At 36.8% G+C, this 16,964-nt stretch overlaps 2 protein-coding genes across 7 annotated transcripts in view; both read left to right on the top strand.

Annotated features, from left to right (window-relative positions):
* The window catches only part of tns1b (tensin 1b), a 793,111-nt gene that overhangs the window by 500,306 nt on the left and 275,841 nt on the right, over positions 1 to 16,964 (top strand). The window lies entirely within an intron of this gene.
* Positions 1 to 16,964, top strand: part of zgc:92380 (uncharacterized protein LOC445086 homolog) — a 1,014,629-nt gene that overhangs the window by 937,529 nt on the left and 60,136 nt on the right. The gene's annotated exons all lie outside the window — the stretch shown is intronic.

Genomic DNA, 16,964 nt, shown 5'->3' with positions numbered 1-16,964 from the left:
CAATATCAAAGCATGTACAGTTCTCACTCACACACGCAGATCTTTCTTCATGCGACCAATAAATCTTCATCTCATTTCTCCTCCGAATTTTGGACTCAGTTATTTTTGTGGCCTTGGCAGATTTTAAACTGTCCATTGGGGGTTACTTTTGAGGAAAGTGGCTGACAATATTGTCTTCGGTTATGTTAAGATAGTGCTTCATGTCTCAGCCTTTGGAGTCCCAACGTCTTTCGCTATTGAGTAGTTTTTAAGGGATTTAGTCCACAAGTTTGCCCTTGTTGATTATGTTTATATTGAAATAAACTATCTCAATCATTCCATTCAAGGATTTTGTGTTGGCCCCTAGTGCTATGCACTAGAGCAGTGTCTACCTGCCATTTTTCCATACCCTGAGGCCCTGCCCTCCCCACACTCAATTAGCTAAAGGTTAAGCTCCTCGGGTTACCTATGCACCTATCTATCCACAGGAAACATTGCATATTTGATAGCAGTGACCCAGTCTCTCTCTTTCTCAAACTAATACACCAAAATGTTACTTATTCAGAGCACCATGCTTGATAGGATGTACAGTCTACTGGAGCCTATGGTTTTCCTCTCTTCCTATACTTATAGTACATGTAGAGATTTTCTGTCTCTGCTCATTTGGTAATCTTTCTCTTGGAGGTCTGCTGTGGGACCAGCCACTGCCATTTGCCACCTTAAATGTTCCTTTGCTTGTAAAACCTCTTGCCAGCTGGGCACCACTTCACAGTATATGGTTTTTATTGTATACTTGTTCCTGTAAGGAAAGCCAAGTACAATGGTATATTGTAAAATCTCGAGGGAACTATTATTTTAATGGTGAGAAAGCAAGCTGTTATTTACTTTAGGCTGTTTAAACTAAGAGAAAAAAAAGAAATAATTGAAAATATAGTTGCTGTTTTTGGTACATTTAACTATAATTTCTGATATTCTTTTTATACAGAGTTTAATAAGAGTTTTGCTTTATGGCCAGATTAAACCAATGCTTTTGCTTGACATCAAGCTAGCATTATATATCTCACTTACTAAACTCAGAGCTGTTGTTTTGCCAAGATATACTCATGTCTTCTGTGCTGTGTTGTGTTCCAAGTATTCACAGGTCATGGCAAAGTGCCAGACCCTTAAGGGCGTGTTTTTGTTTTCCAGGCAAAGAGGCCTTTTATGGTAGAACTTTTCCATGAAACCAGAGGGATTTTGTTCAAGACTACAGCATGTGAGCAGCAGAGTTTAAAAAAAAAAAAAGTATTATTGTCATAAAGTTGGAAAATAACACAAAAAGAAAAAAAGATTGTGACTTTAAATTGTCTAATCATGATCCTGCATGGGTGTGTATGTGAGTGTGCCCTGTTGCGGGCAGTTGTCCAGGGTTAGTTCCTGCCTCGTGACCAATTCTGCCAGGGTGAGCTCTGGTCTCCTGTGACGCAGTTCTGGAAAAAAGCTGGTTCATATAAAGAATTATGTATTTTTGATGTACCATAGCAACCTAAATAAATAGAAATGCTGCCATGTTATCTGTGGGAATCATTTTAAATTGTACTTTATGTATTTGCATATTCTATACATAATCACCTCCAGATTCTGTATGCATTCAATGTGTTTTGTGTTTAGCTCTTTAGTTAGTATTTGAGTTTTATTATTAAAGACTAGAACACTCACAATGTAGTAAGGATGGCTAGAATTTCATAGAATGGATAAATTGGATGTTAAATTATTTTGTCTTTAATTTGCTTAATGTTTTGTGTTCCTTGTTGAAATTCTTAGTTCACCTATTTTTTACCTGTTGTTGTTTTGAAGTATTTATTTTCTCCACAGACTAGATTTCTATACATTATATCTTACAATTCCTAACCAGCTTTTATCTTTTTTTTACCCTATTATTCAGTTCTGCAGTACTGAGAGGTTATTCTAGCCACTTCTAAAATCACTAAGTAGTTATTCTGCTGTGATTTTTTTAAAAAATTTTTTATATTTTTAATAACCCGAAAGACTTAATTACAGTAAGCATTTATATTAACAACAGTATTAACAACGTGTAGTGTGACCTGAATGGCACATTTAGCTTCCCACGAGTGAGTTCCCTGGTAGCATTTTTAGGATTTCTGATCAGGCTTTATCACCATAATACTTTACCTAATACTTTATTTATACAACTGAACATGGTCAGAACAGTTCAGGGTATTTCTAGGGTGCTTGGCTTAGCTTCTGAGACAGATTTCCTACTTTTACAATGAAAACAAGTGATACAAATTACTGTGGGTGTAGTTTTCCTTTATATCTGTACAAGAAAGCACAACCAAAAGAGGAGGCACCTCAGACCTCTTCTGTTTGTGCACCTGGCAACATGATTCCACTGGAGAATGGCAACATGTTATGTGTAGGTCTTTGCAGGCATTTATTTTGTTTATGGTTTTGCAATTGTTTTCATTTATACAGTTTGTTCCCACAGTTATTTCAGATAACCAAAGCAGTGCAAGTATTCAGAAGCAGAATTTTATACAGAGCTGCTATGACAAACTTTTTTTCATCTAATGTTACAAATAGTGACAAATGAGAGAGAATCAGGTGAGGACAGAACACTACAGCAACCAACACCCTCTGCCATGTATTTTTCTACCTGTTAATTGTTAGTTGACAAACTAAATATCATCAGAAGAACACAGGCTTTCTGGCCTGACAAGAATTACATTGTATATTCTATTTCTCAGAAACAATACATGGCTGACTCTTGAGAACCTGGACTCCCTAATCCAGCTAAATGTACAGGAGTACATTTTCAGGGAACCTCAAAGAAGGCTGAATATGTTTTGTTTTGAACATTGTGTGGTGCATGGATGCAGAAATCATCTTACAAAACTGCTCATTTGTTCAGGAGTGCTGTTTTATCTTCTAAGAGAGTTCTCCACTGTCTTTGTGACTTTTGTCTACTTCTCAATGCAAGTCAATACCAATATTGCACTGAATGAAGTACAAAATGTCATTACAAAGCATGAATATTTACTTCCCAAATTATTTCTTTATTGCGTTGGGGGCTTCATCAAAGCATATATGAGGAAGTTGTATCTCAAATAACATCTGTATGTCACTTGCCTGTCAGGGGTGCTAACATTTTGGATCATCGTTATTCCCTAATCAAAGACACATTGCCCTTAACTTTGCTCTCACCAGTCAGATTATCTTTCTGTACTCCTGCTGCATGCTTTTAAGCACAGACTGCAATAAAATTGTACATTGCTGGATTATTATGTAGAATTTGTAGATTGGTTAAGTTTTAGAGATTCTTCATCAGATGTGGATGATAATGGTCATGACTAGATTAATCAAAAAATGTGTTGACAAGTTTATGCTTATAAAAACATTCCACTTATTTCATAATCAACTGAAGATCATCAGTGATAGTTGTAATTTACTGAAGATTTAACGCTGATGCATTTCAGGTTAGAGATATGGAAGCATCTAAGAAGTGCTGGTATGAGCTTTGGAAAACAATTGTCAAACATCTTTACCAATATAAGCTAGAAACTGAAGTCCTGAAGTATTTGTAATGCATATTAAATGTCTAGGCATACACATCCCATACAATTGCATCCACATTTTCTCACCTTGATGACCTTAATTTTTTATACCTGATTTGATTGCAGCAACAAAGTTACTTCCAGAGAAGTGACTTCAATATTGCATTATTCATGCTTCTGTCCTCGTGGATGACATGAGGAGGATTTTTTAATTTTTTTTTTTTTTTTTTAAGTCACTGTTTATAAAACTACCAAATTAGATGGAGGGTGTGCTTTAAAAACCTATAGCGATTAATTGACTGGCACTTTTAACACCAGAGAAAAGAAAACTGGAGACTCTCAACAAGTATATACAAATGAAAGTTATTCCTTTTGTGACAAAATGCTTGGAGAGACTAAGGCTGGGACACATTAAACATACTTTTTCAGATCATTTTGGACCATCTTTAATATGTTTATCATCACAAGTAGTCCAGAGAGGATGCCATATCCTTTGTATTTCATACCACCCTGACCCAGAGAGGATGCCATATCCTTTGTATTTCATTCCATCCTGACCCACCTGGATGATGTGCCAGAGAACTATTTATATACTACAGCTCAGCATTTAATACTGCTGGTCATTCAAAACTGATCACTGAGTTTCTAAACTCAGAGCTTAGTGCCACTCTTTGCCGCTGAATTTTAGTCTTCTAGTTTGCAGACCCCAGCGCATTGATCCTCAACACAGACTCCTAAAAGGGTAGCACATTGAGCCCCCAGCTGTACTCCTTATTTACCTTTGACTTTGAGGCTAGACACAGCTTCAACTCCATTAAATTTGCTAAATGCACAACTGTTGTAATTCTGATCACCAGTAAAGATTAGACAGCTTACAGAGAAAGATTTGCTTTCAGACATGGTAGTACTATAACAACAATCTCATCATTAATGTCAGAAAATCTACACTACTACATTTTCATTTAAAAACATAAACAGTTATCTTATTTCACCTTTCATCCTAACTGCACTCACGTTTTCAATCTACAAAAATGAATACTTTTGAAAACGTTCTCCAGCGTCAGATACTTTTAAAAACGCCGGCATAGCTTTTCAGTGTGGAGGGGTGAAAACAAAAGGTTTCTGAAAATGCAGCCTCCATCGTGCTTTAGTTAGTTTCTACTTATTATGTGGCTTTTCCCTGATTGGATTCTGCTTGTTACAATCTCTCATTCCCTTAAACATAATTGTGTGACATTGTGGTCAAGCGGCTAGTCACGCTGCACCATAGAGTTACCAGTCATATACAGTGGTGTGAAAAACTATTTGCCCCCTTCCTGATTTCTTATTCTTTTGCATGTTTGTCACACAAAATGTTTCTGATCATCAAACACATTTAACCATTAGTCAAATATAACACAAGTAAACACAAAATGCAGTTTTTAAATGATGGTTTTTATTATTTAGGGAGAAAAAAAATCCAAACCTACATGGCCCTGTGTGAAAAAGTAATTGCCCCCTTGTTAAAAAATAACCTAACTGTGGTGTATCACACCTGAGTTCAATTTCCGTAGCCACCCCCCAGGCCTGATTACTGCCACACCCTGTTTCAATCAAGAAATCACTTAAATAGGAGCTGCCTGACACAGAGAAGTAGACCAAAAGCACCTCAAAAGCTAGACATCATGCCAAGATCCAAAGAAATTCAGGAACAAATGAGAACAGAAGTAATTGAGATCTATCAGTCTGGTTAAGGTTATAAAGCCATTTCTAAAGCTTTGGGACTCCAGCGAACCACAGTGAGAGCCATTATCCACAAATGGCAAAAACATGGAACAGTGGTGAACCTTCCCAGGAGTGGCCGGCCGACCAAAATTTCCCCAAGAGCGCAGAGACGACTCATCCGAGAGGTCACAAAAGACCCCAGGACAACATCTAAAGAACTGCAGGCCTCACTTGCCTCAATTAAGGTCAGTGTTCACGACTCCACCATAAGAAAGAGACTGGGCAAAAACGGCCTGCATGGCAGATTTCCAAGACGTAAACCACTGTTAAGCAAAAAGAACATTAGGGCTCGTCTCAATTTTGCTAAGAAACATCTCAATGATTGCCAAGACTTTTGGGAAAATACCTTGTGGACTGATGAGTCAAAAGTTGAACTTTTTCGAAGGCAAATGTCCCGTTACATCTGGCGTAAAAGGAACACAGCATTTCAGAAAAAGAACATCATACCAACAGTAAAATATGGTGGTGGTAGTGTGATGGTCTGGGGTTGTTTTGCTGCTTCAGGACCTGGAAGGCTTGCTGTGATAGATGGAACCATGAATTCTACTGTCTACCAAAAAATCCTGAAGGAGAATGTCCGGCCATCTGTTCGTCAACTCAAGCTGAAGCGATCTTGGGTGCTGCAACAGGACAATGACCCAAAACACACCAGCAAATCCACCTCTGAATGGCTGAAGAAAAACAAAATGAAGACTTTGGAGTGGCCTAGTCAAAGTCCTGACCTGAATCCAACTGAGATGCTATGGCATGACCTTAAAAAGGCGGTTCATGCTAGAAAACCCTCAAATAAGCTGAATTACAACAATTTTGCAAAGATGAGTGGGCCAAAATTCCTCCAGAGCGCTGTAAAAGACTCATTGCAAGTTATCGCAAACGCTTGATTGCAGTTATTGCTGCTAAGGGTGGCCCAACCAGTTATTAGGTTCAGGGGGCAATTACTTTTTCACACAGGGTAGGTAGGTTTGGATTTTTTTTTCTCCCTAAATAATAAAAACCACCATTTACAAACTGCATTTTGTGTTTACTTGTGTTATATTTGACTAATGGTTAAATGTGTTTGATGATCAGAAACATTTTGTGTGACAAACATGCAAAAGAATAAGAAATCAGGAAGGGGGCAAATAGTTTTTCACACCACTGTATGTGCTCAAACTGCACAGATATGTTTGGTCTGATAGATACGCCACGACTTGGGTAATCAGATTATACTGTATGTTTGCAATGCAAACTCACTGTGGTTGCTGCACAATGAATTTTGGGAAATTTGATGGCGATGTCAGAAAATTAGCCACAGAACAGCTGACTGAAATTTCTGACATGACAGAAACTCTTTTGATCTTGTGACAGGCCAATCATAAGATATGTGAAACAAGGGGTTATGAAGCTGAAATTCAGTATGACTCAGATTCAGTTGTTGACTGCAATTTCATACTTAAATTTGGGCAAATTCTCATAGTATATGCCTGTTTCAAGACATCTGTGCTACGTGCATGCCGAATGTATGTGAACGATTATGTCATATGCCTCTTCTGCTGTTTGACTATGGAAGAAAATACATTCGTAAACTATGAAAATGCTAGAATGGACAGAGATTGTTTTCATTTAAAAATGCTGTTTCTAAATTAAAATGTAACAGTGTGGACGTAGCCAGACTTTAGGCAGTAGCATAAGACAACTTTCCCATGTACATCAGATAGGATGCTATGGAGAGAATTGCTCAGCAGCTTTAGACTTACTTGAGTCACAATCACTGACCTCCTGAAGTGGGCACAACACATCTGTGGTAGCCCCAAGAAGGCTCACCCATGCTTTTACTTCATCAGACAGAAAAATTCATATTTCTACCTGTGGTTACCAACTGGTATCAGTGTACAGTAGGCCTGTAAAGCATTACTAAAGGTGATGAAGTGAGCCCAATGTATTACTGGGACACAGTTTGCTTCTTGCTAGGATGTACATGCAACACAATATCATTGGAAGGAAAATTATACTATTTAAAACCAAACCCATCCTGTCACTGTTTTATCTGCTACATTCTGGTAGATGCTTTAGAGCTATTAGCAGTCAATACACTAGATTCAAGGACAGTTTTTATCCCTGTGTTAGTAGGTTGCTTAGCAGTTACTTGTATTGCCAACTGCATGAATATGCCTGACATAAAGTATGTATTGTCTAAGTTGTGTTTAATATAAAATGTTATATTAATTGTGTTACGTTTGTTGTGTGCTATAGTTATACTACTGTCTGTTGCTTGGAGGCATGCATCTAAGAATCTCATTGTGTTGTTTACACATGACAGTGAACTTGAACTTAGGATGTGGCTCTACAGGATCCTCGAGACATCTGTTTTTCCCTTCCTGAACATGTCCTTGACAGCACATTTACAGTACAATTCTTTCCTGGAAAAGAGTAGAGTGGGCTTTAAGGCATCCAAAGTTCTTATTCACTTTTTTTGTAGGTTCTTTTATCCTTTCCAAGTGTTTTATGTGAGGAACATGAGCTAACTATGACAGCAGTTTATCACATTTATTTAGTCATGGCACAGACAGCACAGCAATGCAATACAATTGGGACCAGTCAAGAGGTGCATTTGGTACAAAGAAAAAATGCAAAAACAATGCAGAAATGTTTTGCACCAGAATAAAATGTCATTAATAAAATGTCAGTGCATACAAAATGAAATAGGCTGTTAAGATTTATTTAAAATTATATTAATACACCAGAAATAAGTAGTTTGCAAAAGTACAAGCACCCTGTAATGCTTCATTAAACAGCAAGATTAGGAAGACCTTTTTTTTTTTTTTTTAAGCTTAGAAAGGAAAGATTTCTTCTCAAACCCTGTACAATAAACAGAATCCTCTGCCATGGGAATTTGCCATATGCTTAACAAATAAACATGTTTAAAGTATATCCTCTGGCCAAGCAATATTAAAAAAAAAAAACTGTATGAAGATAACAAAAAGAATAGAATTTTTTTTTTAAAAAAAAAAGGTTTGCTCACTTGTATTCCAGCCATACAATGATAAGCATCAGTATCTCAGAGCATCCTTGTGTTCAGCTAGAGAAGTCAAAAATCAACAAATTGTGCATAGTAATGATTTGACACATACACAGTGCCTCAGCATGAGGCTGAAGTGGGCCTTTTTTTCCAGGAAAGGAACCTTAAGGTTGTTTCATTGTCTTGTTCTTGGTATCGTTTGCCTACATATCTTTCACCTCCGCCCAACCCCCATACAAGTGTGGGAATGTTTCCAGGCTGGCCTCAATCTCCTTTGCTGTTTGTCCCTCACTGTTTACATTGTGCCTAAAATATATACTGCTACTCTTCTTGTATTCTTTTCTATCTTTTCAAGAAGGGGCTTATGTCTTGTTTATATACTATATATATAAAAAAAAAATGTATAATTTTTGTTTGACTTCTATGTTCTAAATAATTACCTGAAGTGCTATAAAACTTTTTTAAGCTGGTTACCTTGTCGTGTCCATAGTGCTGCATTAAGAATAATAACTGGACTGCAATAGTAGAAAAAATATCAATTGATAAGATATTCTTATTCCTGTTTTACACAAGTTAGTAGTAGCAAACATCAAGCTAGAGATTTAGTAGATTTAAAAGCGATGTTCTATGAAATAGGCTGGTTACCTGTAACTATTTGAGACTGTTTTGAAATCTCTCAGTAATGATTGTAGAATAGTAATGATTATAGAAAATATGTATGACAGTGGTTCTGATTGCTGAAATTGCATCTTTTAGTTACCCACAATGTGGTACAGCAAAAGGAAAGCACAATGTTATTGGAAATGGAAGAATACAATCTTTTTTTTTTATGTATCGCATTGATCTGACGTTTGTAAATGGCAGATGAAATCAAATGAAAATTTGTAGATATCTACAGCCCTCCCTAGCACACGTGGGGATTGGCATCTTATGTACAGACTTTGCATCAATAGCAGCTATAAAGTCTAAAGGTAATGAAACATGAGTGATGTGGCCTACATCCTCAATAGGAAGGATTCAAAATATAGCTGAGGTACTGGATTGAAAAGATATTATAGAAATGGGATATGTAAATTACCAGGTATGTGTTGTAAAGATTCTGAATGACTTTAAAGGAACAAATACCACCTAAACCATTCAAATCTAGAAAGCATCAAAAAAAGAAGAGCAGCTGAAGAAATGGTTGAGTAGAGCTGCAATGGAAAAAGGGGAGACTAACTTTCAACATCCATGCAATATCTCACTCAGTCGCTTACAAAAGTGAAGGACTTTTTAAAAGATTTAAGTTTTTAACATGCTCAAAGATTCACACACAGACCTAAGCCATTCCATGCTGTTATGTTTGTCCCCAGAAAAGCATGGCAACAATGTTTAATTTTTTTCAACCAAAAAAAAAAAAATTTTTTAACAGAAACAAGTAAATACAAAAATGTCAACATAATTACAGTAGGTAAGGTACATCTAGTGCCTGCTGCAGTGTTGATGCAGATTTAGTGTATGTCCTTTGTGTGACATGTTTTGAAACGGTCACCATTGCACAGCACAGTGTTGCAATTAGGACAGAACAAGTGAGTTTCTTTACTCATTTTCCTTATTTTGTTTCTTGCGCATAAGAGGGTAGAATGTCAGTGCCTCATCAACACGAGAGATGCACCAGTTGTGTTTATTGTAGGCTTCCACAGCCCAAGGCTTAGTGACTCCAACATTTGTCCTGATGTGAACAACAGTTGCTGCATTATGAACAGTGCTTAGAAGACTAACATCTTTCTTGTTGTTCTGCTTGACCACAATCACTTTGAGTTTTTGCCAAGTACTGTAGGTACTGCAGCCCTGCTGCAGCGTTACATGACTGAATTAATCCGGTATATCAAAAGGGATAAGTAGTACAGTGCCGTATGCAGCTTATTAGACATATCAATGTCTGAGGACCAATTGACATTGTCATCACTATTGTTTGATTCAACTAATGGTTCAGTTTAGATTTGTTCTAAAACTACTAGCTTTTCATTTAGATGGCATTGTGATTTGATGAAAAGCTCTTCCTCACTCAAGAGTATCAGTGACTTAACCTCAGAGTGTCAAATGCATAGAAATATTTTAGATTTTTTTTTTAACATATTATTTCATCCACAAGATAGCACTCTGCAGTGGATCATAATAGCTTTATCCGAGAGACATTTGGGGTTATCCGTATTTACATAGAGTTCCAAGCCCGAAACACTCCAAGTTTTAATGCCAAGAAAGTTAAACTTTTCACCCACATAATTATCATGTCAGTTTTCTGAGATTAAAAAGGAATTAAAACATAATTCACTATGTAAGAATAGTTGCATCCTCAGTACCTGATAGTATTTGTGATAGATTCTATAAGAGTGCACCCGATAGAGATATTTCAAAGATATTTAATTAAAATAGTGTGGACATAGCAGATTATATAAAAAGAGCTGGATTGGATAATGAACCCTAATGAAACAAATTCCTTGAACAAAAGTTAGTTTAGTCTCATACCTCAGATGTGATTTTTATACTGTTGTCTGATGTTGTATTTATTGTGTGCTGTCAGATTCATTGTCTTTTGTACACATTCTCCATTGTTGGCACCGTACTACCATTACTAGTCTGTGGAAAGCATACAAGTAGGATTTTTTTTTTTTTTTGTAAATCTAAACTTAAACAAACTTTAGGTGAATGGGAACTGACAGACTATGCTGGACTGAATGGCCTGTTCTCACGAATACTCATATGGACATCATTTTACTCATGTCATTAATTTTGGTCAGGCCAGTGTGCATAAAACAAAGTCAATAATTTCAGTAGGCATAAATTAGGGTTGAGTTCAACAGCCATATTTAGGGATCAATTTGTTGATACTGTCCATGACCAATAAATCAAATACTTCACAGCTGCTAAAAAAATTTCTTTTTATGTCTTGGCAAGGAATTTTATTGCTGAATGCAATTGTGGAATTGTACATTTTTCTTTTTTAATGTAAAAATGTTCTAACTTACTGAATGAAAATGACATACTCAAGCAAAACGCAAAAATGTTTACTTGGATATGAACGCTTCCAACAAATAAGTATATAGCCCTAGAGCGTAAACTGTAAATTTAAGGAAAGTGAAAATCAAATTCAGTTTTAATTAACAAATTGTTTTCTATGGATTAAGCAGGATAGACTGTTATATTCTTTCAGACAATGCTTTTCAATCTTTTGCCCTCTCTCTCTATAACACTTACCTCTACTGTCCTTTATTTAAAAATGAAGATCAAAAGCTAATTTTTTTATTTTTCCACAATAAAAAATATTGTATGCTTTCAGGAAATCCACAAGGAGGATAATGTAGTTTTACCTGGCCAATACCGCCTTTATAGTGGCCTCTATCCTGGTTTGGGAGCATATTATAATGGAATGACAGAGGGAGACTGCCTCTTGGGACCAGTTGTGTAACCCCCATATATGCTGATTAGCAGCAGTCCTTTGATAGAAGTCATGTTTGTATCCCCGCAGAGCAGCATTGGAGCTGTAGTCCTGATGGGTGGCCCTGTTGGGGTACCCGTTTGCCACTAGGGTGAGCTGCTGGAAGGAGGCTTAGGTGTCATAGCAATGTTGTTGCACTAGAAAGTACTTCTAGGTCTGTGTTGAAAAGAAGCTTCTCTGTCTCACACAGGTGAGTTAGTGTAGGGTGAGAAGGACAAAGCTCACCTGGAGTAAAGGAGAAAGGAGAGTTGTGTCTGTGCCAATTTAAAAGGAAAATCTGTGTGAAGGTACTTATTACAAAGATAAGTCTTTTTGAACCTGGGACTTGTGTATTGCATATGTGTCTGAGATATACACATGTATACACACACACACACAAATCCTTGAACTTGCAGTATCTCGCCTGTACAACCAAACTTTGTAATTGTGCTGGATGCTCTTTGGCTTCTGCAGAGCAAATCTCTGGCAAAGATAATTTTTTTTTAATTCCTTGCAGCTAGAGGCACCCCATGTTGCATGCAAATTGCTTGTTTAGTATTTTTAAATAAATATATAACAATGTTATATTTTTTTAAACTTGCTTAATTCATTTCAGCGTCTCAGGGCCTAGAGCATATCCCTGGTTTCAAAGTAGGATCAATTAAAAAGTCCATCTTAACTCCCACTCATGCACTCAACAATGCTAACATTAACATAAACAAACACTAGCTAAAAATAGTAAATGTATCTTTGACTTTGACAAAGTGGTCCTCGGTCCAAAATACTTTCAGAAACAGTTTTAAACTCCTGTCTCCACCTTTAGATATGCAAGTAAATCACTGACTCTTTCTGTCACCATGCTGTTTACATTATCTGATGTGAATTTCGTTTGTGTTTTGAGTCAAAAGTAAGGCTACAGTAGCATCCCACATACTCTGCTTTTGTGTGTTATGTTATTTTTGTTGTTTAGCCTTAAGCAGCAGTGAAAAGTAATAAATTCAGTAGGAGCTCCAAAGGTAATGAGCTAAACAGAATGTTTTTTGTGTGAGAAAAATGGCAATTAAATCCCTAAAAGCAAATTATATACCAAAATTATCAAAACTTATCATTCTTACCTAATTTTTTGATTAAAAGGTATTTTAATATTCCTAATACTTCCTGATTATGTACAGTATTAAACCCTAAAACTGCACACTAATAAAAACCATACATCTTTTTAACCTGCTTGTCCAGGACAGGGTCACAGGGCAGTCGTAGCCTCTCCTAGCAATCACTGGGCACAAGGCATTAACAATTCCTGGACAGGCCACCAGTCGATCACAGGGTGAGCATGCATACTGTACACACATGCACACACTAAGCCAATTTAGCAACAACATCTCACCTATAAATTATTAATACCCAGTTGATACCTAAATACTTGAACCATTCGAGACCATTAAATAGAACCATTCCACATATTTAATAGACAAGTAATCACCCTTATATGCTTAACAAGAGATTTCACACTGTAATAGGAATTCAAAGTATAAATGAGCATTCCTCAAAACTGGATTATTACTCAAAGCCACTTTCCATGTACTAAATCTTAAACTATAGTAAATCAATCTTAAAGAGAAATACTTCTAAGGTTCAGAAATAGGCCATCAGAGCAGAGGTCATCTAAAGTAGAGTAATTTAAATAACATGAACTGAAAATAATTATTGACAAGAACTTATGATGTGTTTCAAAATAAGGTATAATGGTAAAAAATAAACAAAAAATCGTAAAAGGGATCGTCATAGGCTGAGGTCAAACCAAAATGTGAAACATAAAGCACCTGCCTGTGATAACAGCTATCCTTCTTCTCAAACCTGTGCAATGAATTTCCCCACTACAGCCCATAGCATAGCTCATAATCTCAAGAAAATGATGTCACAGTTCCTAATTTGTCAATGGAGCCGAATAATTAAAGTAGTAAAAATACAGAAGTGTTAAAATGAAGATGTTAAAAGTTCCATCATTTAGATACCTAAATTTCATTGAAACACATTTTAAGAATTTTTATTTATGATACCAACGTGAACAGGTGTACAGGATATGTATGAAAGTGTACATCTTTATTAAAAAAGTAGCAAATTAATATTAGTAATTTTTATTTAAGAGTGCCTTTCAAGACACTCAAGGACACATTATAGGATTAAACCCTAAAATAGTATAATTATGTAAATAAATAAAAAAATAAAGCACAAATATATTTAAAAATATTATAAACAAACTAAAGGTAAAATTCTTTTACAACAAATATCTTTACAACAAAATTTTCATTACAACCAAGTATTTTTATGGTCCCAACAGTTTCCCCATATGACACACGTCTATAGAAATCTCGTTACTAAGAAATACATTCAGCAGATACTTTCATTACAACGAAGTGCCCAAAAGACCTTGAAATGCCTGAATGAATCATCCACAGAGCATTTAGTAGTCACAGCTCAGTTTTGTACAACGATCCCCAAACAGAAACATTGTGAATTTTTTTTTCATTCTTCGAGCTTTCCTTGTACTATTTTTTTGCAGTTTTTGTTTTCGGTGGTTTTCAGTGATACCTTGCTTATTGCTCATCAACATTTGAAAAAATCCATTGGAATTTAACTCATTGTCACCCTCCTATAGAAATGGCAGACATGAAAAAACAATAATAGTTCATATTAGAAGAAAAAAAAAACTTTAAATGTTTGTGGCACTTGATTCCAGCAAAAAGAAAAAAGATGTTGCCAGTGAATTTGGAATTTCACCATTGACACAGTCCACTTTCTTTAAAGACCGAGCACAAAAAGAAGAAAAATCTTCGGTTGCAAACGTATGTGAACTGCTGCATTTGAAGATGTCGAAAAAGCATTTTTTTATGTGGTTCAGTGATGCTTGTTCAAGAAACATTCCTATTAATGCAGCACTCATTCAAGAAAATGTGAAGTTTCTAAACTACTCTTGGGACCTCCCCCAACTGGCCAAGACACCAAAGAGCGTCCCAAAGTGCGATCACTGCGTCTGTGGAAGACTGTTTATCCATTGCCGGAGTAACACCAGGCTCACAGCTCTGCTGCGTCTTTTCACCGAAGCAAACAGAAAAGATTTCGATGGGTGATGCAAGGTACATTTTAAGTGCAGGAAACAGTATTACTTTCTCACTAACCTAGCCACCACCCTGCCTGACTGCTGTCTGTGTATACGAGAGTGGCAGATCAATAAATAAATAACCATGCTGTTCTTGTTTCAAGATGAATAAAGCTGCTTTTACTAAAGTACTGAGACTCAGCCTTGTGTTTTAGGGTGCAAGACAGGGACTTATAGCGCGACCACAATCTTTTAGGATTTTTTCTGTCGCGCCTCACTGCACTGCTGTGAGCCTGCGGTTGCCCTGCCCCGGCAACGGACAAACAATCTTCCACAGACGCGGCAATCGCGCTTCGGGATGCACTTCAGCGTGTTGTTCCCATTGGGTAGGGGGATCCCAAAAGAGTTCAGAAACCTCACAATATGAAGAAGAAGAAAAGATGATTTGGCTTCTGATTGATATCTGTGCTACCCACAACATGCTTCCACATTTAGATAATGTTCATGTTGAATTCCCCCCCCCCCCCCTCCCAATTGCACGGCAGTGCTTCAGCCGTTGGATTTGGGCATCATTTGCACCCTGAAAGTGTATTATCTCAAGGAAATGCCAAGAAAAATTCTCGTCAGCATAACTTGTAGACAGGAGGAGATTAAAATTAACACAAAAGAAGCTATTGAAATGATTGCAAACACCTGGACACAAGTTAAAGAAAGTACTATACAGTAATCCCTCACTTATCTCGGGAGATAGGGTCCAAGGCCGACCGCGATAACTGAATTTCCGCGAAGTAGGGACACTATATTTATTTAATTATTTAACGTGTATTTGGACGTTTTTAAACCCTCCCTGTATTGTTTACAACCCACCCTTTACTCTATTAATAACAGGGACAACTGCTAAGCAATATGAAATCGGTAGATAAGTTTACACTTACTGTATAGCAAAGTACACATAGCTATATATGACGTGATGATGGTGATGAATATGCTGCGCAGTAAAAATGATGACGATGAAGGTGATAATCCCCTGAATGCAGTAGCAAGAGCACGTTAATGCTGAATGAGTGAGATGAGACTTCCTGGTTAATGCAGCACTCCGTCGCTGAGCTAATCAGCAGCACACAGGAACTTAACTGCGTGCTCTGATTGGGTAGCTTCTCAGCCATCCGCCAATAGCATCTCTTGTATGAAATCAAGTGGGCAAACCAACTGAGGAAGCAAATACCAGAAGTAAAAAGACCCATTGTCCGCAGAAACCTGCAAAGCAGTGAAAAATCCGCGTTATATATTTAGATATGCTTACATATAAAATCCGCGAAGTCGTGAATCCGCGAAAAGTGAACCGCGAAGTAGCGAGGGATTACTGTAGTGGCAAATACAGAATCTCATTACAACTAAATATTTTTTTGGGTCCCTGCCAGTTTGTTGTAACAGACTTTTACCTGTAATCAGAAAAAAATTAAATGATTAAATTTATGGCACTGAGAAGGCAATTTTGAAAAGTTGAGTTTTAAGATGTTTTTTAAGTAAAGAAATGGAATCAAGAGTTCAGATTGAGGCAGGGAGTTCCAGAGCCAATGAACAGCATAACTGAAAGCCTGACCTCCCATGGAAGACAGGAAAATAAGGTGTATAACCTTTAAGAAAAGCTTTTAAACAAGTAGGAGCCGGATCATGGAGTGCTTTGTAAATGAGGACCAAAATCTTAGTCGATACAGAACTTAACTGGAAGCAAATGAAGTTTTGCATTGAATTGGTGTAATGTGATTATGACCCCATAGTTTGGCTCAATAAGCATACACCAGAATTTTGAAATAACTGCAGCTTTTTTACAAGTTTAGTCGGGATACAAATCAATAAAACATTTCAGGACTGTAGCCATGATGTGCTGAACGCATGAATTACTGTCTTAGCCATAGACTAGGACAGTGAGGGTCAAACTCTTCATATGTTATGAAGGTGATAAAAGGCATCACAGGTTATAGCATTAATGTGAGATGGAAAAGAGAGAGTGCTATCAAAAACAAAACCAAAGCTCTTGACTTGAGGCATAAAGGAATAGAAGTGTCATCAAAGTTTTGAGAGGGAACTGGAGAACCCACAATGAGAATTTCA

The sequence above is a fragment of the Erpetoichthys calabaricus genome, chromosome 8, assembly GCF_900747795.2.
Source record: "Erpetoichthys calabaricus chromosome 8, fErpCal1.3, whole genome shotgun sequence".
Lineage (NCBI taxonomy): Eukaryota > Metazoa > Chordata > Cladistia > Polypteriformes > Polypteridae > Erpetoichthys > Erpetoichthys calabaricus.
This window is presented reverse-complemented; position numbering and strand designations above follow the sequence as displayed.